Source organism: Carcharodon carcharias, chromosome 11 (assembly GCF_017639515.1).
Source record: "Carcharodon carcharias isolate sCarCar2 chromosome 11, sCarCar2.pri, whole genome shotgun sequence".
Classification (NCBI taxonomy): Eukaryota; Metazoa; Chordata; class Chondrichthyes; order Lamniformes; family Lamnidae; genus Carcharodon; species Carcharodon carcharias.
The window spans coordinates 78,133,099-78,150,581 of record NC_054477.1 but is presented as its reverse complement, the minus strand read 5'-3'; the positions used below and the strand labels follow the sequence as shown (position 1 = coordinate 78,150,581).

At 43.8% G+C, this 17,483-nt stretch overlaps 1 protein-coding gene across 5 annotated transcripts in view; it reads left to right on the top strand.

The window, feature by feature from the left end:
• tenm4 (teneurin transmembrane protein 4) overlaps positions 1-17,483 on the top strand; it is a 523,453-nt gene that overhangs the window by 372,644 nt on the left and 133,326 nt on the right. The gene's annotated exons all lie outside the window — the stretch shown is intronic.

Sequence of the window (17,483 nt, the reverse complement as noted above, 5' to 3'; positions counted from 1 at the left end):
CTCATTTTTGTTTTGGAGCAGAGGGTGAAAGAGGTGCACTTTTTTGGAGATGGTGAGTTTCCAGTGGTTGGTGAGCTTCTTTCGTGGTCTCCAAACTAGTTGGGCGCAACTGTCATTTACTTTGTGTAAATTATTAACTAATTGGCTAATTAAATAAATAAGGTTGGACAGAAATGGCAGTGCTGATGTTGTGCCATGATTGCAGCATGTGGGAATCTCTGGAATGCCTTGTAGTCCCAGACAGCCATATCTGCAGCAATTTTCTGCAGCTTGGGCAACTTTGACTCCGGGTTGCTGAGCTACAGTCCAAGTTATGGACATTGCAGGGCATCAGGGAGGGGAAGAATTACTTGGACACTTTGTTCCAGAAGGCAGTCACTCCCCTTGGGTTAGACAGAACCTTAGATTTGGTCAGTAGTGAGGAACAGGAGGATGTGACTGTGAGGTGGGCAAGTAAGGGAAACCAACATGTAATGATGGAGAAGCCTCAGCCCCTGACTTTGTCCCATTGTCGGAGCCACACCTAGCACAAAGGAAGATGGTTATGGTTGTTGGAAGTCAGTCATCTCAGTTTTAGGACATCACTGCAGGAATTCCTCAGGGTAGTGTCCTAGGCCCAACCATCTTCAGCTGCTTCATCAATGATTTTCCTTCCATCATGAGGTCAGAAGTGGGGATGTTCGTTGATGATTGCGCAGTGCTCAATGCCATTTGCAACTTCTCAGATATTGAAGCAGCCCGAGTACATATGCAGCAAGTCCTGGACAATATTCAGGCTAGGTGGAAATATGAGCTGTGAGGAGGATGCAAGGTTGCTTCAAGGGGATTCAGAGGAGCTGTTAAGTGGCAAGTAACATTTGTGCCACACAAGTGCCAGACAATGACCATCTCCAACAAGAGAGAATACAACTATCTCCCCTTGACATTCAATGGCATTGCCATGACTGAATCTCCCACTATCAATATCATGGGGTAACCATTGACCAGAAACTGAACTGGACTGGCCATATAAATACTGTAGCTACAAGAGGAGGTCAAAGCCTGGGAATTCTGTGGTGAATAACTCACTTCCTGACTCCCCAAAGCCTATCCACCCTACAAGGCACAAGTCAGGAGTGTGATGAAATACTCTGCACTTGCCTTGATGACTACAGCTCCAAAAACACTCAAAAAGCTTAACACCATCCAGGACAAAAGCAGCCCACTTGATTGGCACCCCATGCACCTCTTTAACATTCACTCCCTCCACAACCAACGCACAGTGGCAGCCGTGTGCACCATCTACAAAATGTACTGCAGCAAATAACCAGGGCTTCTTGACAGCATCTTCAAGACCCATGACCTCTACCACCTAGAAAGACAAGAGTAGCAGATGCATGAGAACACCACCATCTGCAAGTTCCCCTTCAAGCCACTCACCATCATGACTTGTAACTCTATCGCTGTTCTTTCACTGTTGCCTGGACAAAATCCTGGAACTGCCTTCTTAACAGCCCTATGGCGGTACCTACACCACATGAACTGCAGCAGTTCAAGAAGGCGGCTCATCGCCACTTTCTCGAGGGCAATTAGGGATGGGCAATAAAAGCTGGCCTAACCAGTGACACCCACATTGCTGGAAAGAATTAAATAAAAATGTGCAACCCACCGTCCACTAGCACAGATACACACACTCCTGGGTGGGTCTTCATGCAGTCTTAGAGTGGGTGGCACAGTGTGAGCAACACCATGGATGATCAGGAGGAGGCAAGGGAGGCAAAGGCTGCTGTGGGCAGTCCCCATTGGAGGATGGACACAGCCATGCTCAGCTGGGCAGAAATGCACAGCCTCAAGTGGTACAAACATGGTGGGTATTCCTGGACCAGCAGCATAAAATGTGTGCTCACATGTCAGAGTTCTCTGAGCTGATGTGAAGTCGTGGGCACAGAATTGAGAAGCCCATTCATCTTGTGCATTGAGAGAGTGGCCAACGTCTTGGAAATCCATATGTGGCAGCATCCTGAGTACATTCAGGAGCAGCACACTGCCATGCACAGAATGTATGAGACAGTTGTAGCATTGACTGCTCAGTGGCACTAATGGCATAAAGCTGCATGGAGTGGATGCCTGTTGTGCCTAAATTTCTGGTTCCCTCAGATGTTCAAGGGATCCATCAAAGGGTTGAGGATGTAAGAGATGATGTTGAGGGGGTGGGGGGTCACCCTTCAGCATCTGACACCATGGCTGCCCTGACTGTGGTACCATCTATACAGCAAGGACCTGTGAGCTGCCCCTACATTGTCACCAGTGGAGCAGCCTGTGGAGGTGCACCAAGTAGCAATTCCCAAGATGAGGACAACTACTATGGACATCTCAGCCTCAAACAGACACAAGTGAGCAGCCTGTTCCAACATTTCCAACAAAGGGAGCACCCTATAGGAGTGGTCGTGAGCGAAGGCCACCACATTGGTAATGTTCAGTTGGGTGACATATTTTATGTTTGAATAAAGATATAAGAAATTAATGTAGTGGACATATTTGAACTGAGACCATGTTTCCAGTCTTTGATTAAATCAGAAAAAAGGAGGAAGAGATGGGGGACCAAGGCAAAGATTTGTACTCTGTTAAATGAGTGGCCAGTGGTGATTTATGCTTTCTTCATTGTGGGGAGCAATGGAAAACCTTTGCATTGTGTGCACGGTGGATGTGTTATCTAGTTTAGATGAATGCGTGTGCCAGAGCCAAGTGTTTTCCAAGATGAGGCACCCTCAAGAGAAACATGCCTGGATTAGAGCTGCCTGGGATTCCCTGGCATCCTGTGCAATGCTTTGACCTCTAACCTGGCCTTCTAGAAGGTCTTGCAAAAGCATAAGCATCATCATCCACTGCCTCTTCGTCCTCCTCCTCCTCCAGGGAAATGTGATGCTCTACTCCTCCTCTTCATCAGAGTCATGTAATAGAGAGCACAGCATACAACCATAACGCAAGACACCCACACGGCGGTGGACTGGAGAGCAGCTCCTGACCATTCAAGGCACCAGAAATACATCTTCAAAAGTCCAATGACCTCGACTGTGGTGATCCTTTGTGCCTCTGTTGCAGTGTCTCGCATCAGAGTCAGTAGCCATCTCTTCAGGAGATATCCCTGCCCACTAACAGCCGCCCACAGAGTTTTGCGAGTCCAATGAAGAGCTGTGGCACCTGTGCTTGCCTGAGGATGGAGGAATTATGGCTGCTGCCTGGATACCTTGCACACACCTGCATGAAATGTTAATGCTCATAGGCTTACTGCACTTTTAGGGAGGGAAATCCCTTCCTGTTCAGGAATCTCCTCCCCTGTCCAATCATTTCCTTGATAGCCACATGGCTGCAGTTGACAACCCCATGTACCTAAGGGAATCCAGTGATTGAGGAAAATCTTACTGTCATCTGTGCTTGCATTGCCCTATCCATTTGGAACTACCTTCATATAATTCATAGCTCTCTCAAATGGCACAACTGTAACCTGCCTTATGGAATGATGAGGAGCCACTTGAGAAATACACCTAGGCCAGCAGCAAATCCTTGGAAGGACCCACATGTGAAGCAGTTCAGAGCTACTGTGACTTTTATGGCTACCAGCAAGGCATGTCCGCAAGACCTACAAAACCTGTGGTGATTCTCGATGAGGGCACACAAGTCAGAAACCAATTGTCTGGATATGCTGTGACATTTTTAAGAAGCATATCCTTTGTTGGTACATGCAATAGTGATAGTGTTGCTTTTGTTGTCTCCCAGTCCCTTATTCCTCTCCTCTGCATCCCTCATGGTCAGGGATCTACATCTACAGATGCTGCTCCTCATCATTGCTTATCACTGATTCAGAGTGGCTAACCCCCATTTGAAGGAATGTCCTTGCTTCAGTGCCAGTGCAACCACTAGGCAACTAGGCGGTTACCTGGAGTGGCAAAATTTGGGGTGGGGGGTGGCAAAAAACTGAATGAACCATTCAGGAAACTTCATAAGTAAACAAACAGGCTTCAGCATTAGAAATGAAAGGTCTCTATCTACTGATACACATCTATGTATTCAGACATACATTTCGATTTCCATTTACATTGCAGCCTTCCAAAATTCCATATTACATTCCTTATTCTGTTTATGCAACAGTTTACAAATTTGTACATCTACATCACTATTCTGAAACTGCAAAGCAGTAAATAATATCAAAGAATGTAATTTAATCTAGCCCACTCTATCATAGTGATTTTTGTTTGTGCAAATTGTGAATAAAATCATCTAGTAACTGTTGCAGGAACATATAAGCCTGGATTTTCGCTCCCATGTCGGGAGCGCAAAGTCAGGACATTTCCCTGCTCCGTAAACCCTATGGCCCAGCAGGTCGGATTTTCAGCCTGGGTTAGCGGGTTCCCTAGGAGTCGAGCCAGGTGACCCCAGAACGAGTGCGGAGGCTGCCGCATGCGGAGAAGGGCTGGACAGAAGGCCTGCCTCAGTGTACCGGCATTGTAATCTAAGTTTTAAAAGAAAAGGAAAACATAAAACAGCCCTCCAACACTCACCCCTCACACCCACACAAACACCATGCCAACCCATGCCACCTCATGGCCCCCACCCACCCCCCAAAGCTCTTCATACCCTCCATGCCAACCAACGCTTCCCCATCCACCACCCTTTTCCCTTGCACCTACCATGCCAACTCACCCAGTAACTACCATGGATAGACCTCAGGACCATGCTGAGATTAAAGAAAATAAAGTTCCAAGTGTCTATTGTAAACTTGATTTAAAAAATAAAACTTTCATTTGTAAAAGCCCATTTATTATGTTTACATTCCTTCAACTACATTATCACTTATAGCAACAAACATTTCATTCACTTGCGTAATTCCTTATAAAAAAAATGCATTGAAATCCATAGCCCCAGTTCAAAGAGTCCATAATCATTAAGAGTTGTCAATCAAATTATGAAATGGCAGGCACCCTACTGTGATAATGAACAGTTATGAAATCAGTCATGTTGCACAAATTCAATAATGGTAGCCCTAAGGTTTATGTCAACAAATTGAGTGAAATAGCAAGCAATAATTTTTTAACATGCCAGACAGTTTTTTTTTCAAAGAGTTAAAAGGCAGGCATTTTAAATAGCTTGACAGCTCCATTTGAAAGTTCATCTTAACACTTTTGACAGTTCTTTTTGACAAATCAAATGGGCTTCACAGTTGCAATGCATGTATGCACTTTTTCCTCACATTTATGCCTTTAGTAATCCCAAAGGGCACCTGACCTCCCCCAAAGTTGTCCTGGGACCATATCCAAAGGGGTACCTTACCCTCCAAAAGGGTACCCTGTCTATGCAAACGAATCCACAAAGTTCAGACCTGCTCCTACCAGGTCTAATCTGCACACATCATACTTCAAAGACCTAGCACACCAACATAACACATGAAGGGAGGCAGCTTCTGACTTTTATGGGCAGCTGCCTCAGTGAAATGTGTCTGCAGGAATACCAAGCTGGGCCTACTTCCACCCCCACGAAAATGGTAGGTGCCATGTTCGGGGGTGGATTTGGGCCTCTCACGCCATTTTTGCAATAACAGAGGTGAAAATCCAGGTCATAGGGGAGGATTTTCCCCTTTTCAGGCAGGCTCAGGGGCGGGCCCAGGAGCGGCTGCGAAATGGTCCACAATTGGGCCCCCACCGCGATTTCACACTAACAACCAGCCAGTGTGAAACATGCACTGAGTGCCTCAGCGCTGCCAGGGTGGGGTTGGGAGGCGTTTGAGACCTGAAGTTTGAGCATGTTGGGGGGCGTGCTCAGCAAAAGCTCCCTGAGGACACAGCCGCTTCAGGGAGCTGAAGGATTTAAAAATGAAATATAAAGATTTGAAAAATAAGGGAAACATGCCCCCACATGTGACTCTGTCCCATGAACAGGGACATGTTGAAAATGAGTTTGAAATTTTTTTTATTGCTTTGTTATTCACACCTCATCCCACTCGTGGATGAGGTTTTGCAAAAACGCAAAGACTGCCTGGCCTATTCTCTGTCCTGTCAAACCATAAGGTTGGACGGGCAGTGAAAAATTCAACATAATTACCAGTTTAAGGGCCTGAAAAGGCCTCTTAATTGTTGGCGGGCAGGCTGCCCACTCTTGCGTACACACGCCGACCGACATTTCGCGCGAGTGCATGATGACGTTGTGATGCTCGCCCAACGTCATCGTGCGCTATTTCATGCTGAGGCGTGTCGGATGCAGGTCCACACGCTGAGCTGAAAATCCTGCCCATAGTATTACAACATGAGAACCATATTATACATTATAATGTAATAATGTACATTTTTTCTAGTACGCGTCCTGTGTAAAGTGTTGAACAACGAGTAGGTATCATAATGTTCTCCTTTTTCATCTAAGATAAATCTGTAATTATAAATGCAGAATATCTTTCATTCTTTTTTTTTTATTCATTCATGGGATGTGGACACCGCTGGCTAGGCCAGCATTTATTGCCCACCCTTAATTGCTGTTGTTCAGAGGGCATTTCAGAATCAACCATATTGCTGTGGGTCTGGAATCACAGAGCATTATCCTGGGTCTCTAGAATACCAGTGACAGTACCATTACACCATCGCCTCCCCAGTGTTTATTTTAATTGTAGGGAAGAGCACAAAGCTGAAGGTTTACCTAGGGTGGCTTATACTCTTGCACTGACTCTGCTTTGCTTGCCTTCAGCTCCACTATCACTGCCTCCTGGACCCCTTTGCTATGCCTGTGCTACCCCTGAAGTCTCACATCCCCCCTCAAAGTGCCCCAGCATTCACTAATCAAACTCTCAGGAAGCACTCAGGAATGCAATGGCCACTGTGTAGCAATGAAGGTGATGATCCCCAAGTCTTCCACCTCTTGTACAGTGTTCTGACTAACACTCGCATCCACGTTGGCTCTCTGCTGTGTAGCCACCTCCTCCTTGTATCCAGGCTGGAGACCCTCCCTGTTTCCTGTGCCTCCTCTCAAAAATTGCAAACTCCCCTTTAATGAACTGGCAATTCACTTGTTTGTATGCCAATTGCAGACCAACCATTTTAGGTGCCTTGCTGCTTCCCAACTCTTATCTCAAAAGTAGCAGCACATTTAGAACCATTTCAGTAACAGTCACATTGGGGTGGTTTTCCAGACCCACCTGCCTCTATTCCCACATCTGCCCCCTCCTTCAAAAATTCTGCCCAAGGAATCAAACCAAGGCTTCCTTGTCAGTTACACGCTTGATGAAGTGAGTAATTAGGCAGGTCCCTGCAGAACCGTCTTGATCAATTTTATTCTGTAACAAAATTTATTTTTTTTTACAGTGATTGACATCTAGTTGATTCCCCTGTAATTAAGAAGCTCCCCTTGTTCGCAGTGGTACATTGATGTTTGTCCTCTGCTCTCAAGATTCTTTCACTGGTCTATAAGCTATGCACAGCTCATTATTCTATTCTTAATGATTTAAACCTCATCGGATAGAACATTTAGCCCTTTCTACAGTGAGACTGAACTTTGCAAGCTTGGCTTCACACCCCCTGAAATGCTGTCTATCATCACTTTCAGCTTAATTTTTTTAAGACTGTTAATGCGCACACTCTTACTCAGCTTGGACATAACAGTTGCAGCTTTTACAATGTATTTGTGTTGATTTCAGCAACAAATGACAGATTTCTGGTGATTGTAGAGACTAGATACGTGAAATTATCAACAATCCCAGTGTCACATTTTCCAGGATCTTGCCAAACTGCACTGGCAATGACATTTGTCTTACTGATGCTGATGGCCAAACCAAACTCTTTAGAGACATGATAAAGTCTGTCCATTTGCCACTGAATGTGTTCATCTGTATGGAATTTCAGTATGGCATTGTCAGCATAGAGAAACTCCCTTCTGAGGATTTGGTGCATCTTTGTCTTGGATCTCAGGTGAGCAAGGCTGGACCACTTTAAATCAGTTCTGGTAAGTAGGTAGATACCCTCTGTAGCTGACCTGAATGCATATGACAGCAGCAAAGAGAAAAATATACCAAAGAGTGTCAGTGCCAGGACTCAACCCTGTTTGACCGCACTGTGATCTCAAAGGGTTCCGATGTTGCCTCAATATAGCCGACCTTACCCATCATGCTGTCATGGAAGGAAAAGATCGCATTGAACAGCTTCAGCCCTCAACCAATTTTCTCCGGCAGCTTAAATAGACCGCATCTTCTCACATTGTCTAATGCCTTGCTGAGATCGATGAAGGCAATATATACTGGTCTCCTTTGTTCATGACGTTTCTCTTGCAGCTGCCAGACTGAAAAGATCATATCACTTGCAGTTATTCCAGTTCTGAAGCCACAGTGGGATTTGGGGAAGATGTGTTCAGCCAGGATCTGCAGTCTGACAAGGGCAGCACAGGAAAATACTTCCCACAATGCTCAGCAGGGAGATGCCTTGATAGTTGTTTCATTCACTTTGGTTGCCATTTTTCTTGTACAGGGTCACAGTCTTTGCGTCACGCATATCCTGGGGCACTGCTCCCTCCCTCCAGCAGAGACAGGGGAGCCCATGCAGATGCTGCGGGTGTGCTGGTTTCTATCCTTGCTGAGTTTAGATGGTATAGCACCTGGCGCTTTGCCAATGGCAAGTGAGTCAATAGCTTTTTAATAAATTCCTGCACTATGGGCTCCATATTCAGTTTCTGCCATGACAAACAGGCTTTCTGTAGTGTCTACAGCTTCCTCAGTGACAGTTTTCTCCTTACAGTACAGCTCAAGCTAGTTTTCTACCCATTTCTGGCAGAGGTAGATAGATTCTTGTTAGGCAAGAAAATGAAAGGTTACCAGAGTTAGATGGGAACATGGAAATCGAAACACAAGAGATCAGCCATGATCTTATTGAATAGCGGATCAGGCTCGAGGGCCGAATGCTCTATTCCTGTTCCGATTTCTTATGTTCTGCATCTGTTTATTGCAGTTGGTCATGACCACTCTGCCTTTGTTTTCAATAGAACAATTTCTTTGCTGATGGGTCTGTTGCCTTTTTGATCTCTTCATACAAGCCCCTGACAGTTCCTGTGTCAAAGGACATCTGGATATTATGGTAAAGTTGTAACCAGTAGCCATTGGTGCACCACCTAGCAGCCTTTTGGACTTTACTTCGAATGGCACTTAGTGCGTTCAGTGCGTTCTCGCTTGAATCTCTCTTGTAATTAATGAAAGTGGACTGCTTGGCTTCAATGACAGGTTCCATCACAGTGATGTTAGCTTCCAACCAAGCTGCTATTTTCTATCCATGCAGTATTGTAGATGGTGTCTCAAAATATGTTCCAGTTCACTCTACGCTCTGTGTGGGAATGGCAGAGAGATCCTGTTTAATCAAGTCAAGGAATTTTTTTTTTTATCTGGGTAGGTAGTATGGCTGATGTTGATACGAGGACATTTCTGCTTTGAATGAAAAAACTTCAAAGTTGCATCCTAACCCTGGAGCACACCAGGAAGTGATCTGTATCAGAGCCAGTGCTGTTCGAGGCTGCACACATAGACAATGCTGTTCAAAGAGGCATGTCTGGTGATGATCATGTCCAGCTGGTGCCAATGCCCTGATCTGAAATGCCTCCAGGACACCTTGCAACAGGTGTTAGTTACACAAAGCTCATGGTCGCAGCAAAGCTCAAGTAGTTTCTGTCCATTCTCATTTATCTTTCCCAGGCCATGATGTCCGAGGCAGGAGGGCCATGTCTCCTGGCCCTTGCCCACTCTTGCATTGAGATCCCCAGTAGGTAAAGAAATTCTGACTGAGGGATTTTGCTGATAACCTTGCCAAGCTCCTGATAGAACTGAACTTTTGCCTCAGTAGTGGAGAACAGTGTTGGAGCATAGATAGGTTAACTGGTCCTGTTTGAATTGAGAGGCGGATGGAGAAAACATGTTCTGAATCAGTTGTGAGGGGCCAACCGTTGAAAATAACGAGTTTCTTAGAGCGAAGTCTGCACCTTGTTCACTCATTACCTGTGAACTCTTCCATGCCAGATGAACATGTTATATCTTTCTCCGTTCTCAGCAAATCTGGTCTCTTGTAGGGAAGCTATGTCAATGTTCAGCCCATCAAGTTCCATGTTGATCACAGCTGTCTTGTGTGCGTTATCGACTAACTGCAAGTCATCTGTCAATCATGTGTACAAGGTCCTGGTGTTTCATCTTGCCAATTGAAGAATTGGCATCTTCTTTCTTCTAGTTTATTTTGTTTTTTTTACCTGGTCCAGTGAATTCAGTCCACTTGTTGAACAAAGACGCTCAGCTGTAAGTACTGTTGAAGCAGATTGACCATAGCTGGTCAGCACTTTACTTGTTGGGGCTGCGCACCTTGAAGTGGGTTGTGGTTGACCAGTGGGAAAGGATGGTCCCTCCCTCTGTCTGAGACAGCCTGTAGCACCTGTTCTGTATACCAAATGAATTAGACTTATCACTCGTAACTGCTGTCCACAAAATTGGAGTGTTCTCTCCAGGGCTGAGACCCTGGGCTTTCCAAATGTCAAGGATCCCTTCTCAACCTCCCCAGTTGAGTCCAAACTAACGCAAAGCACTATTTTTGGCACCAGCTTCATTGCAGAAGTTGCCGCAAAGATGACATATTTAGACATCAGCCTGTCTTTGGGCTCCACTCCAGATTTTTTTAGTTAGGGCTTATTCCCTTAGCCATCAACTTTCCCAAGGTATCTAAAAGGCAGTGTAGCTATTCTCCCATAGCTGGGAACTTGGTTCATGAGTGTCAGGTCATGTTCACATGCCACTGGGCCTACACACTGCATGTCTGGGGGTCAAACCTCCATGAGTTCCTCTGGAGTTTTAGCCTTGTGAGGAACCCAGTTTCCATTTGTCGCCACAAGGAAGGACAGCTGAGGACTTGCCGCTGGAGAGGCTGTGTACTGACAGGGAGAGACTTATTCATTTGGTTCTCTTTTTCAGATTGCTACTAGCCAGTAGTGCAGGCTAAAAGAAAAAGTAAATTAGCACACACAAGCAGAAAACATGCTGACTCTCTTTACCACACACTAGGTGCATCACATCAATCTGTTGGACATAAGTGCAGATAAAGCTGAGTTTAATCTAGAGAATGTGTATATTTCTTAGAACCCAGCTTGGAAAATGCTCCTGATGTTTGTAAAGCACCATAGGAAAGTAAGAACATAAGAAATAGGAGCAGGAGTAGGCCATTCAGCCCCTTGAGCCTGCCCAACATTTAATAAGATAATTGTATGATATGATATGATCGTAGCCTCAACTCCACTTTCCTGCCTGCCCCCCACAACTCTCAACTCCCTTGTAGATTTAAAATCTGTTTTAACTCCACCTCCACTGCTCATTGGGGTATGAGAATTCCAAAGATTACCAACCCCCTGAGAGAAGAGATTCATCCTCATCTCCATCTTAAATAGGAGACCTCTTATTCTGAAAATGTGCGTCCTAGTCCTAGAGGGGAAACATGCTCTAAGCATCTACCTTTTCAAGCCTCCTCCAAATCTTATATGTTTCAATAAGATCACCTCTCATTCTTCCAAGCTGCAATGAGTATAGGCCAAACCTGCTCAATCTTTCCTCATAAGATAACCTCTTCATCCCAGAAATCAACATAGTAAATGTTTTTTTAACTGCCTCCAATTCAAGTATATTCCTCCTTAAATAAAGAGACCAAAACTATTTGCAGTTCTCCAGATTTGGTCTCCACAAAGCCCTGTACAGTTGTAGCAAGACTTCCCTACCTTTATACCCCACCTCCCTTACAATAAAGGCTAACATTCCATTCATCTTCTTAATTACTTGCTGTATCTGCATGCTAACACCCAGATCCCTCTGTACCATAGAATTCTGTAGTCTGTCTCCATTTAAATATTATGTTTTTCTATTCTTGCTAGCAGGGAATAGCCTCACATTTTCCCATACTATGCTCTATCTGCAAAATGTTTGCCCACTCAATTAACCTATTATCCTTTTGTAGGCTTTTTGTGTCCTCCTCACAACGTGTTTTCCCATTTGTCCGTGTATCATCAGCAAACTCACTCTGTCCAATCATCCAAGTCATTAATGTAGCTTATAAATATGAGGCCCCAACACTAGTTACAGTTTACGAACCTGAAAATGACCCATTTAGCTTAATTCTCTGTTTCATGATAGTTAGACAATCCTCTATCCATGCTAATACATTATCCGCAAAATCATGAGCTCTTATCTTATGCAATAAGCTTTTTATATGATGTCTAATCAAATACCTTTTGGAAATAAAAACACACTGCATCTACAAGTTTCCCTTTATCGACCCTGTTTGTTACACTCTCAAAGAACTATAATAAATGTCAGACACTAATTTTCTTTCATAATGCAATGTTGACTCTGATTGTTTTATCATTTTCTAAATGTCCTGCTACTAATTCCTTAATAATGGATTCCAACATTTTGCCAATGACAGATTTTAGGTTAACTGGCCAATAGTTTCCTGCTCTCTGTCTCCCTCCTGTTAAATAGTCTTTCTCTTGTGGTAATTTAGTCATATTCTTGTCACACGGTGACCTCTACATTACCTTATCTGAACTTAAAATAGGTTTGGATGAATCTTATTTTTGAAGGCATTTTGCTGTCCTTCCCTTCTCCCACAGTATCCCAACACTCAAATTTTAAATATTCTACAACAGGCAGAGCAATTAGCTTGTTTGTGTCAGTAGCAACAAAACAGTAATCCATTATAACCTCACTGCCCCAGGCATAATTTAAAACTCTTAAAATTCTTGCTATCTACATTAATACATTTAGCATACAGTTTTTTTCTGAAAAACAGTAATTTATGTTCATATTCAAATAAGAATACAAGTTTTCACAAATCTCTAATTAATAGTTTGTTTCCTCAGAGATGCAGCTGCTCATATTTTGATCTAAAATGTACAGTGTTTGCAATACATTAAAAAATAAAGTTCTCAGATATGAGTTCTGATAACCTACTTTTAGCTCCAGCTTTTTAATTCCACAATAAGAATACAACTTGTATGTTGTTCTTGCAAAAAAACAAATCCTGAAATGCAGAAATGTTCTGGAAAAAGCACTAGGTTGATTTTGTGGTCCAATTTAAATATAGGCTCTGCTTCCTCCTGGCACAAATCTAACCAACAATCCAGTGAGCTCCTGCCCACATTTTGTTGGATTAGTTTTGTTTTAACTAATTAATCATAACTGCTTGTACAGGTTGGCTTGTTGCAGAGAGCTAACTTTAAGTTTAACTTTAACTGCGGGGTGTGAGAAATCTGACTTGTTGCAGAATTTAGGAGGATGTACACACTTCAAGATTAGGTTGACATATTTCCCAGCCTTAGCTAAGACTTGGAGGGAGGAAGCAAGGGGTCCTAGGCAAAAAATGAGGTGAGAGTAAACCCGATGTAGAATCACAAGTGAAATCTGGGGGCATGTGATGGAATCACATGGTGCATGAGACCCTGCTTGATGGCCAGCAAAGTGAATGTGCTGCTACATGAGCTGGCTGCAATGCCCTCCATTTTAGAGGGCAGAGGCGCACCATTCCCAAAAGCAATTGGTAATCACAGTCAATACTGGAAACAGATGCATAAGTAAATGACATACTTTCTGAAATCTTACAAGGAACCTCACACCATCGTGCATTGGGTAGATGGCTCAAGATTTCTTGCACAAAGCATTCCCTGTCAAACAGTCTGAAGAAAATTGTAATACGGTCTATCTACATGATGCATAGTGGCTCACTAATATCATGTTGGCCTACAAGTTGGGCACACGTTTGTCACTGTTTTTGTGCTCTTTCAACCTACTGCGTGTGATGATTGCATCTCTGCTTATACAACAACTTGGCACACCATTGGCACAGTCCTTCTTTGGAGAACTGATTTCCTGATGAAACAACAGTTGAGAAAGCATATCTTCTCTGACATGCTGCTAAGGTTTGTAGACCCAAATACTTCATAACAGTGAGTTTGTGCAACCTATGTATCCCCTGTATTGTGAAAGAGGGGAAGAGGATGGAGGAAAGTAAAATGAGGCTGCACTTAAAGAAGATGCAACCCAGAAGAACATTTATTCTTCATCCCCTCCTCAACAGGATAAAGCAAGAAAACAGGTCTTGTGAAGATCTCAGTGAGAATATGGCAGAAAGTAGGGCGCTCTGCCATTTATACATGAGGATCTACTGCCACAGTCATCTGCCCAATTTGTCTGTGGCTCTGACTTTGATAATGGTACTCAATTTTATATGACTGGGTCATTATAGACAGCTATGGGGGATATCTGTTGCATTACCACGTTACCACAAATCTGGCACAACTAACTCCCATTTGGAATTCTGGGACTTTGAGGACAATATATAATAACAGCTTGCTCTTACATAACACTGCTAACATAAAACATGCCATTGTGCTTCACAATGACAAAAATAACTTGGATAGTGAATAATGGCTTTGAGGATGCTTTTGAAAGCTGTTAGAAAGATTTCAAAATGGAGGGATTTAGGAAGAGTATTTCAGATTGTGGCTAGCAAAAAAACTGGTGAAGGATTTGTTATCAAAGTTGGTGTAGAGTGACCAGGGATGCAAGGGAAGAGAGAAGTGGGCATGTGCTAGAATGTGGGGCTGAAGAAAGTTGAAGAGATAGAAAGGGGCATAGCCATGGAAGGACTTGTAGACGAGGATAACATTTTGAAATTGCAGAATGGGAAACAAAAGAAAGTTGGAGAGCAAAATCTATTGTGGGCCAGGAAGCTGATTCTGAAATTTTGAACGAGTTGCAATTTGTAAATGTGGAATTTGAGAGGCAGGCAAGGAAAACATTGGACAAATTGAGTCTAAAGGGACAAAGGCATGGAAAGCAGTTTCCGTGGCAGTGAGTATTGTCACAAGACAATATGTAGAAAGGAAAGGAAGGGACTGAGGACTTTGATCACACCTGAGACAACTTTTTGAGGGCAGGAAGAGCAACATGGATAGACTAGCAGCATAGATTAAAAATTTGATTAAAGGATAAGAATCAAAGAGTTAGGGTTAAAAGCAAAATACTGTGGATGCTGGAAATCTGAAACAAAAACAGAAAATGCTGGAAAAGCTCAGTAGGTCTAACAGCAACTGTGGAGAGAAAAACAGAGTTAACGTTTCGCGTCCATATGACTTCTTCACATCTAAAGAGAAGTAAAAATGTGATGAAATGTATACTGTTTAAAGAAGGTTGGAGCAGGTGAAGCTGGATAGAAGGCCAGTGATATGGGGGGCAAAGGAGAGATTAACAAAGCTGTCATGAACAAAAGGACAAAGAGGTGTTAAAGGTAGTGGTACTGGCTAACGGAAGTGCTGATGGTGGCATTAAGGTAAGAAAGCAGAATGTGATAATAGCAGGATAAGGGTAAGCACTCTGGAAAGAACAACATGAACAAGTGACAAATGGCCCTTGTGAGGTGGGGTGGGGAGAGGGGACAGTGGTGGGAAAAAAGATTGAAAATAGGATAAAAGGTGGGGATAAAACAATGAATAAAAGTGAAAATAAATAAAAATAAATGGATAAAAAATAAAAATATAGAAATGAATATTGAAAAGGGGTGAAGATGGAGGAGAGAGTTCATGGTCTGAAGTTGTTGAACTAAATGTTTAGTTCGGAAGGCTGTAAAGTGCCTAATGGGAAGATGAGGTGCTATTCCTCCAGTTTGCATTAGGTTTCACTGGAACATTGCAACATGCCAAGAACAGACATGTGGGCATGAGAGCAGGGTGGCGTGTTGAAATGGCAAGTGACAGGAAGGTCTGGGTCATGCTTGTGAACAGCCCGAAGGTGTTCTGCAAAGCGGTCACCCAGTCTGCGTTTAGTCTCTCCAGTGTAGAGGAGACCGCATTGGGAGCAGCAAATGAAGGAGATGCAAGTGAAGCACTGCTTCACCAGAAAGGAGTGTTTAGGCCCTATAATGGTGGGGAGGGAGGAGGTAAAGGGCCAGGTGTTGTACCTTCTGTGATTGCATGGGAAGGTGCAGTGGGAGGGGGATGAGGTGTTGGGGATGCTGGACGAGTAGACCAAGGTGTTCCGGAGGGACCTGAAAGAGTTAGGGATAATGGGTGTTGCCTGGATCAAAGTAGAATCCAAAGGTGTTAACTGAAGGGTTAACTGACTGCATTTTTTCTCCGACTTGAGCATAGGGAACAAATTAACAATGACTTACATTTCTGTAGCACTTCTCAAGCCACTTTAAAGAAAATACAAGTGGAATTTAAAATGGAGTTATACCCACCTTTTGGAGAGTCAGCAAGAGCCTTATATTGCCTCCTTTGGGGAAGGCCAGCCATATTAATGCTAATCAGTCCTACTCCCCCACCCACCCACCCACCAAGAGCTACTGGCTAGTCAGAGGCTGGCAGTTCCTCATCGCTGAAACCTGCAGCCTGGGTCCCTCACTGATCTTGGGCCTCTGGTGGGTCCATTGCTGGGAAGCGGTGGTCGTTGCCAGTAATGGACACACCAGAGACCTAAGATCAGTGAGGGACCCAGGCTAAAGGTGAGCGAAGGTGGGATGGCGGTGCGGGTCACGGGAGAGAGAGGGTCAGGAAGGTTCTCTCACCGGGCCCCCATCAACCAGACACTGTGAGTGTTTGACAATGAGGGACCCCCCAGGGACCCTGCAAGCAAACACGTCAGTTTATGCTTTACAGGCTCCCTGCATGGCTACTGCCCCACTTACCATTCGTTCAATATGAGCAGTGGCGGAATAAGGCCCTTTAGTGGGAATTAATTGTCCATTTAAGGATCTCAATTGATGGAGAGGGAAAGTAGGTGGCCCACGAGCCTTCACACCCTACTCTTAATCTGGGCAAAGACCGGAAGGCAGCAGCATCCCTAGACAGCACCCGCCCACCCAATTAAATGCCCCCCGCTGTCTCCAAACTCACTTTGTTACACAAAAACTGACTCCAAACTAAAGAAAAAGATATAAGATGAGGTGAATAAAAAACCTTGGACAAAGAGATAGGTTTTAAGAAAGTGGAAACAGAGAGGTTTAAAGAGGAAATTCCATAGCTTAGAGCCTAGACACTGGAACGCATGGCAAGCAATGGTGGGGCAGAGGAAGTAGTGGATTGAAAAGAAGCCAATCTCAAAACTTATGAATACAAAATGGAAATTTACCAAACAATGAGAAATACTATACAAAATTTCAGAAAAATGTGATGGGTTATTGGAATGGATAGACAGGTGGCAGTTGCAATTTAATGTGAATATGTGTGTGAATTAATGCGCTTTCAAAGGAAAACAAAGCAATATAAGTATACATTCAAGGAAAAATATTGACGTGTGTGGATCCCCAGAGAAACCTAGGAGCTGTTACCATTTAGGGAATGTGTACATTCACAGCAGTTTGTCAATCTCTGAAAAATTATTAGTCACATTGAGAAAAATCTACTGACTGAACATTTATGAATTTATATTTAGTACTTTAGGTGAGAACATTGAGGCTCAGTGTGAG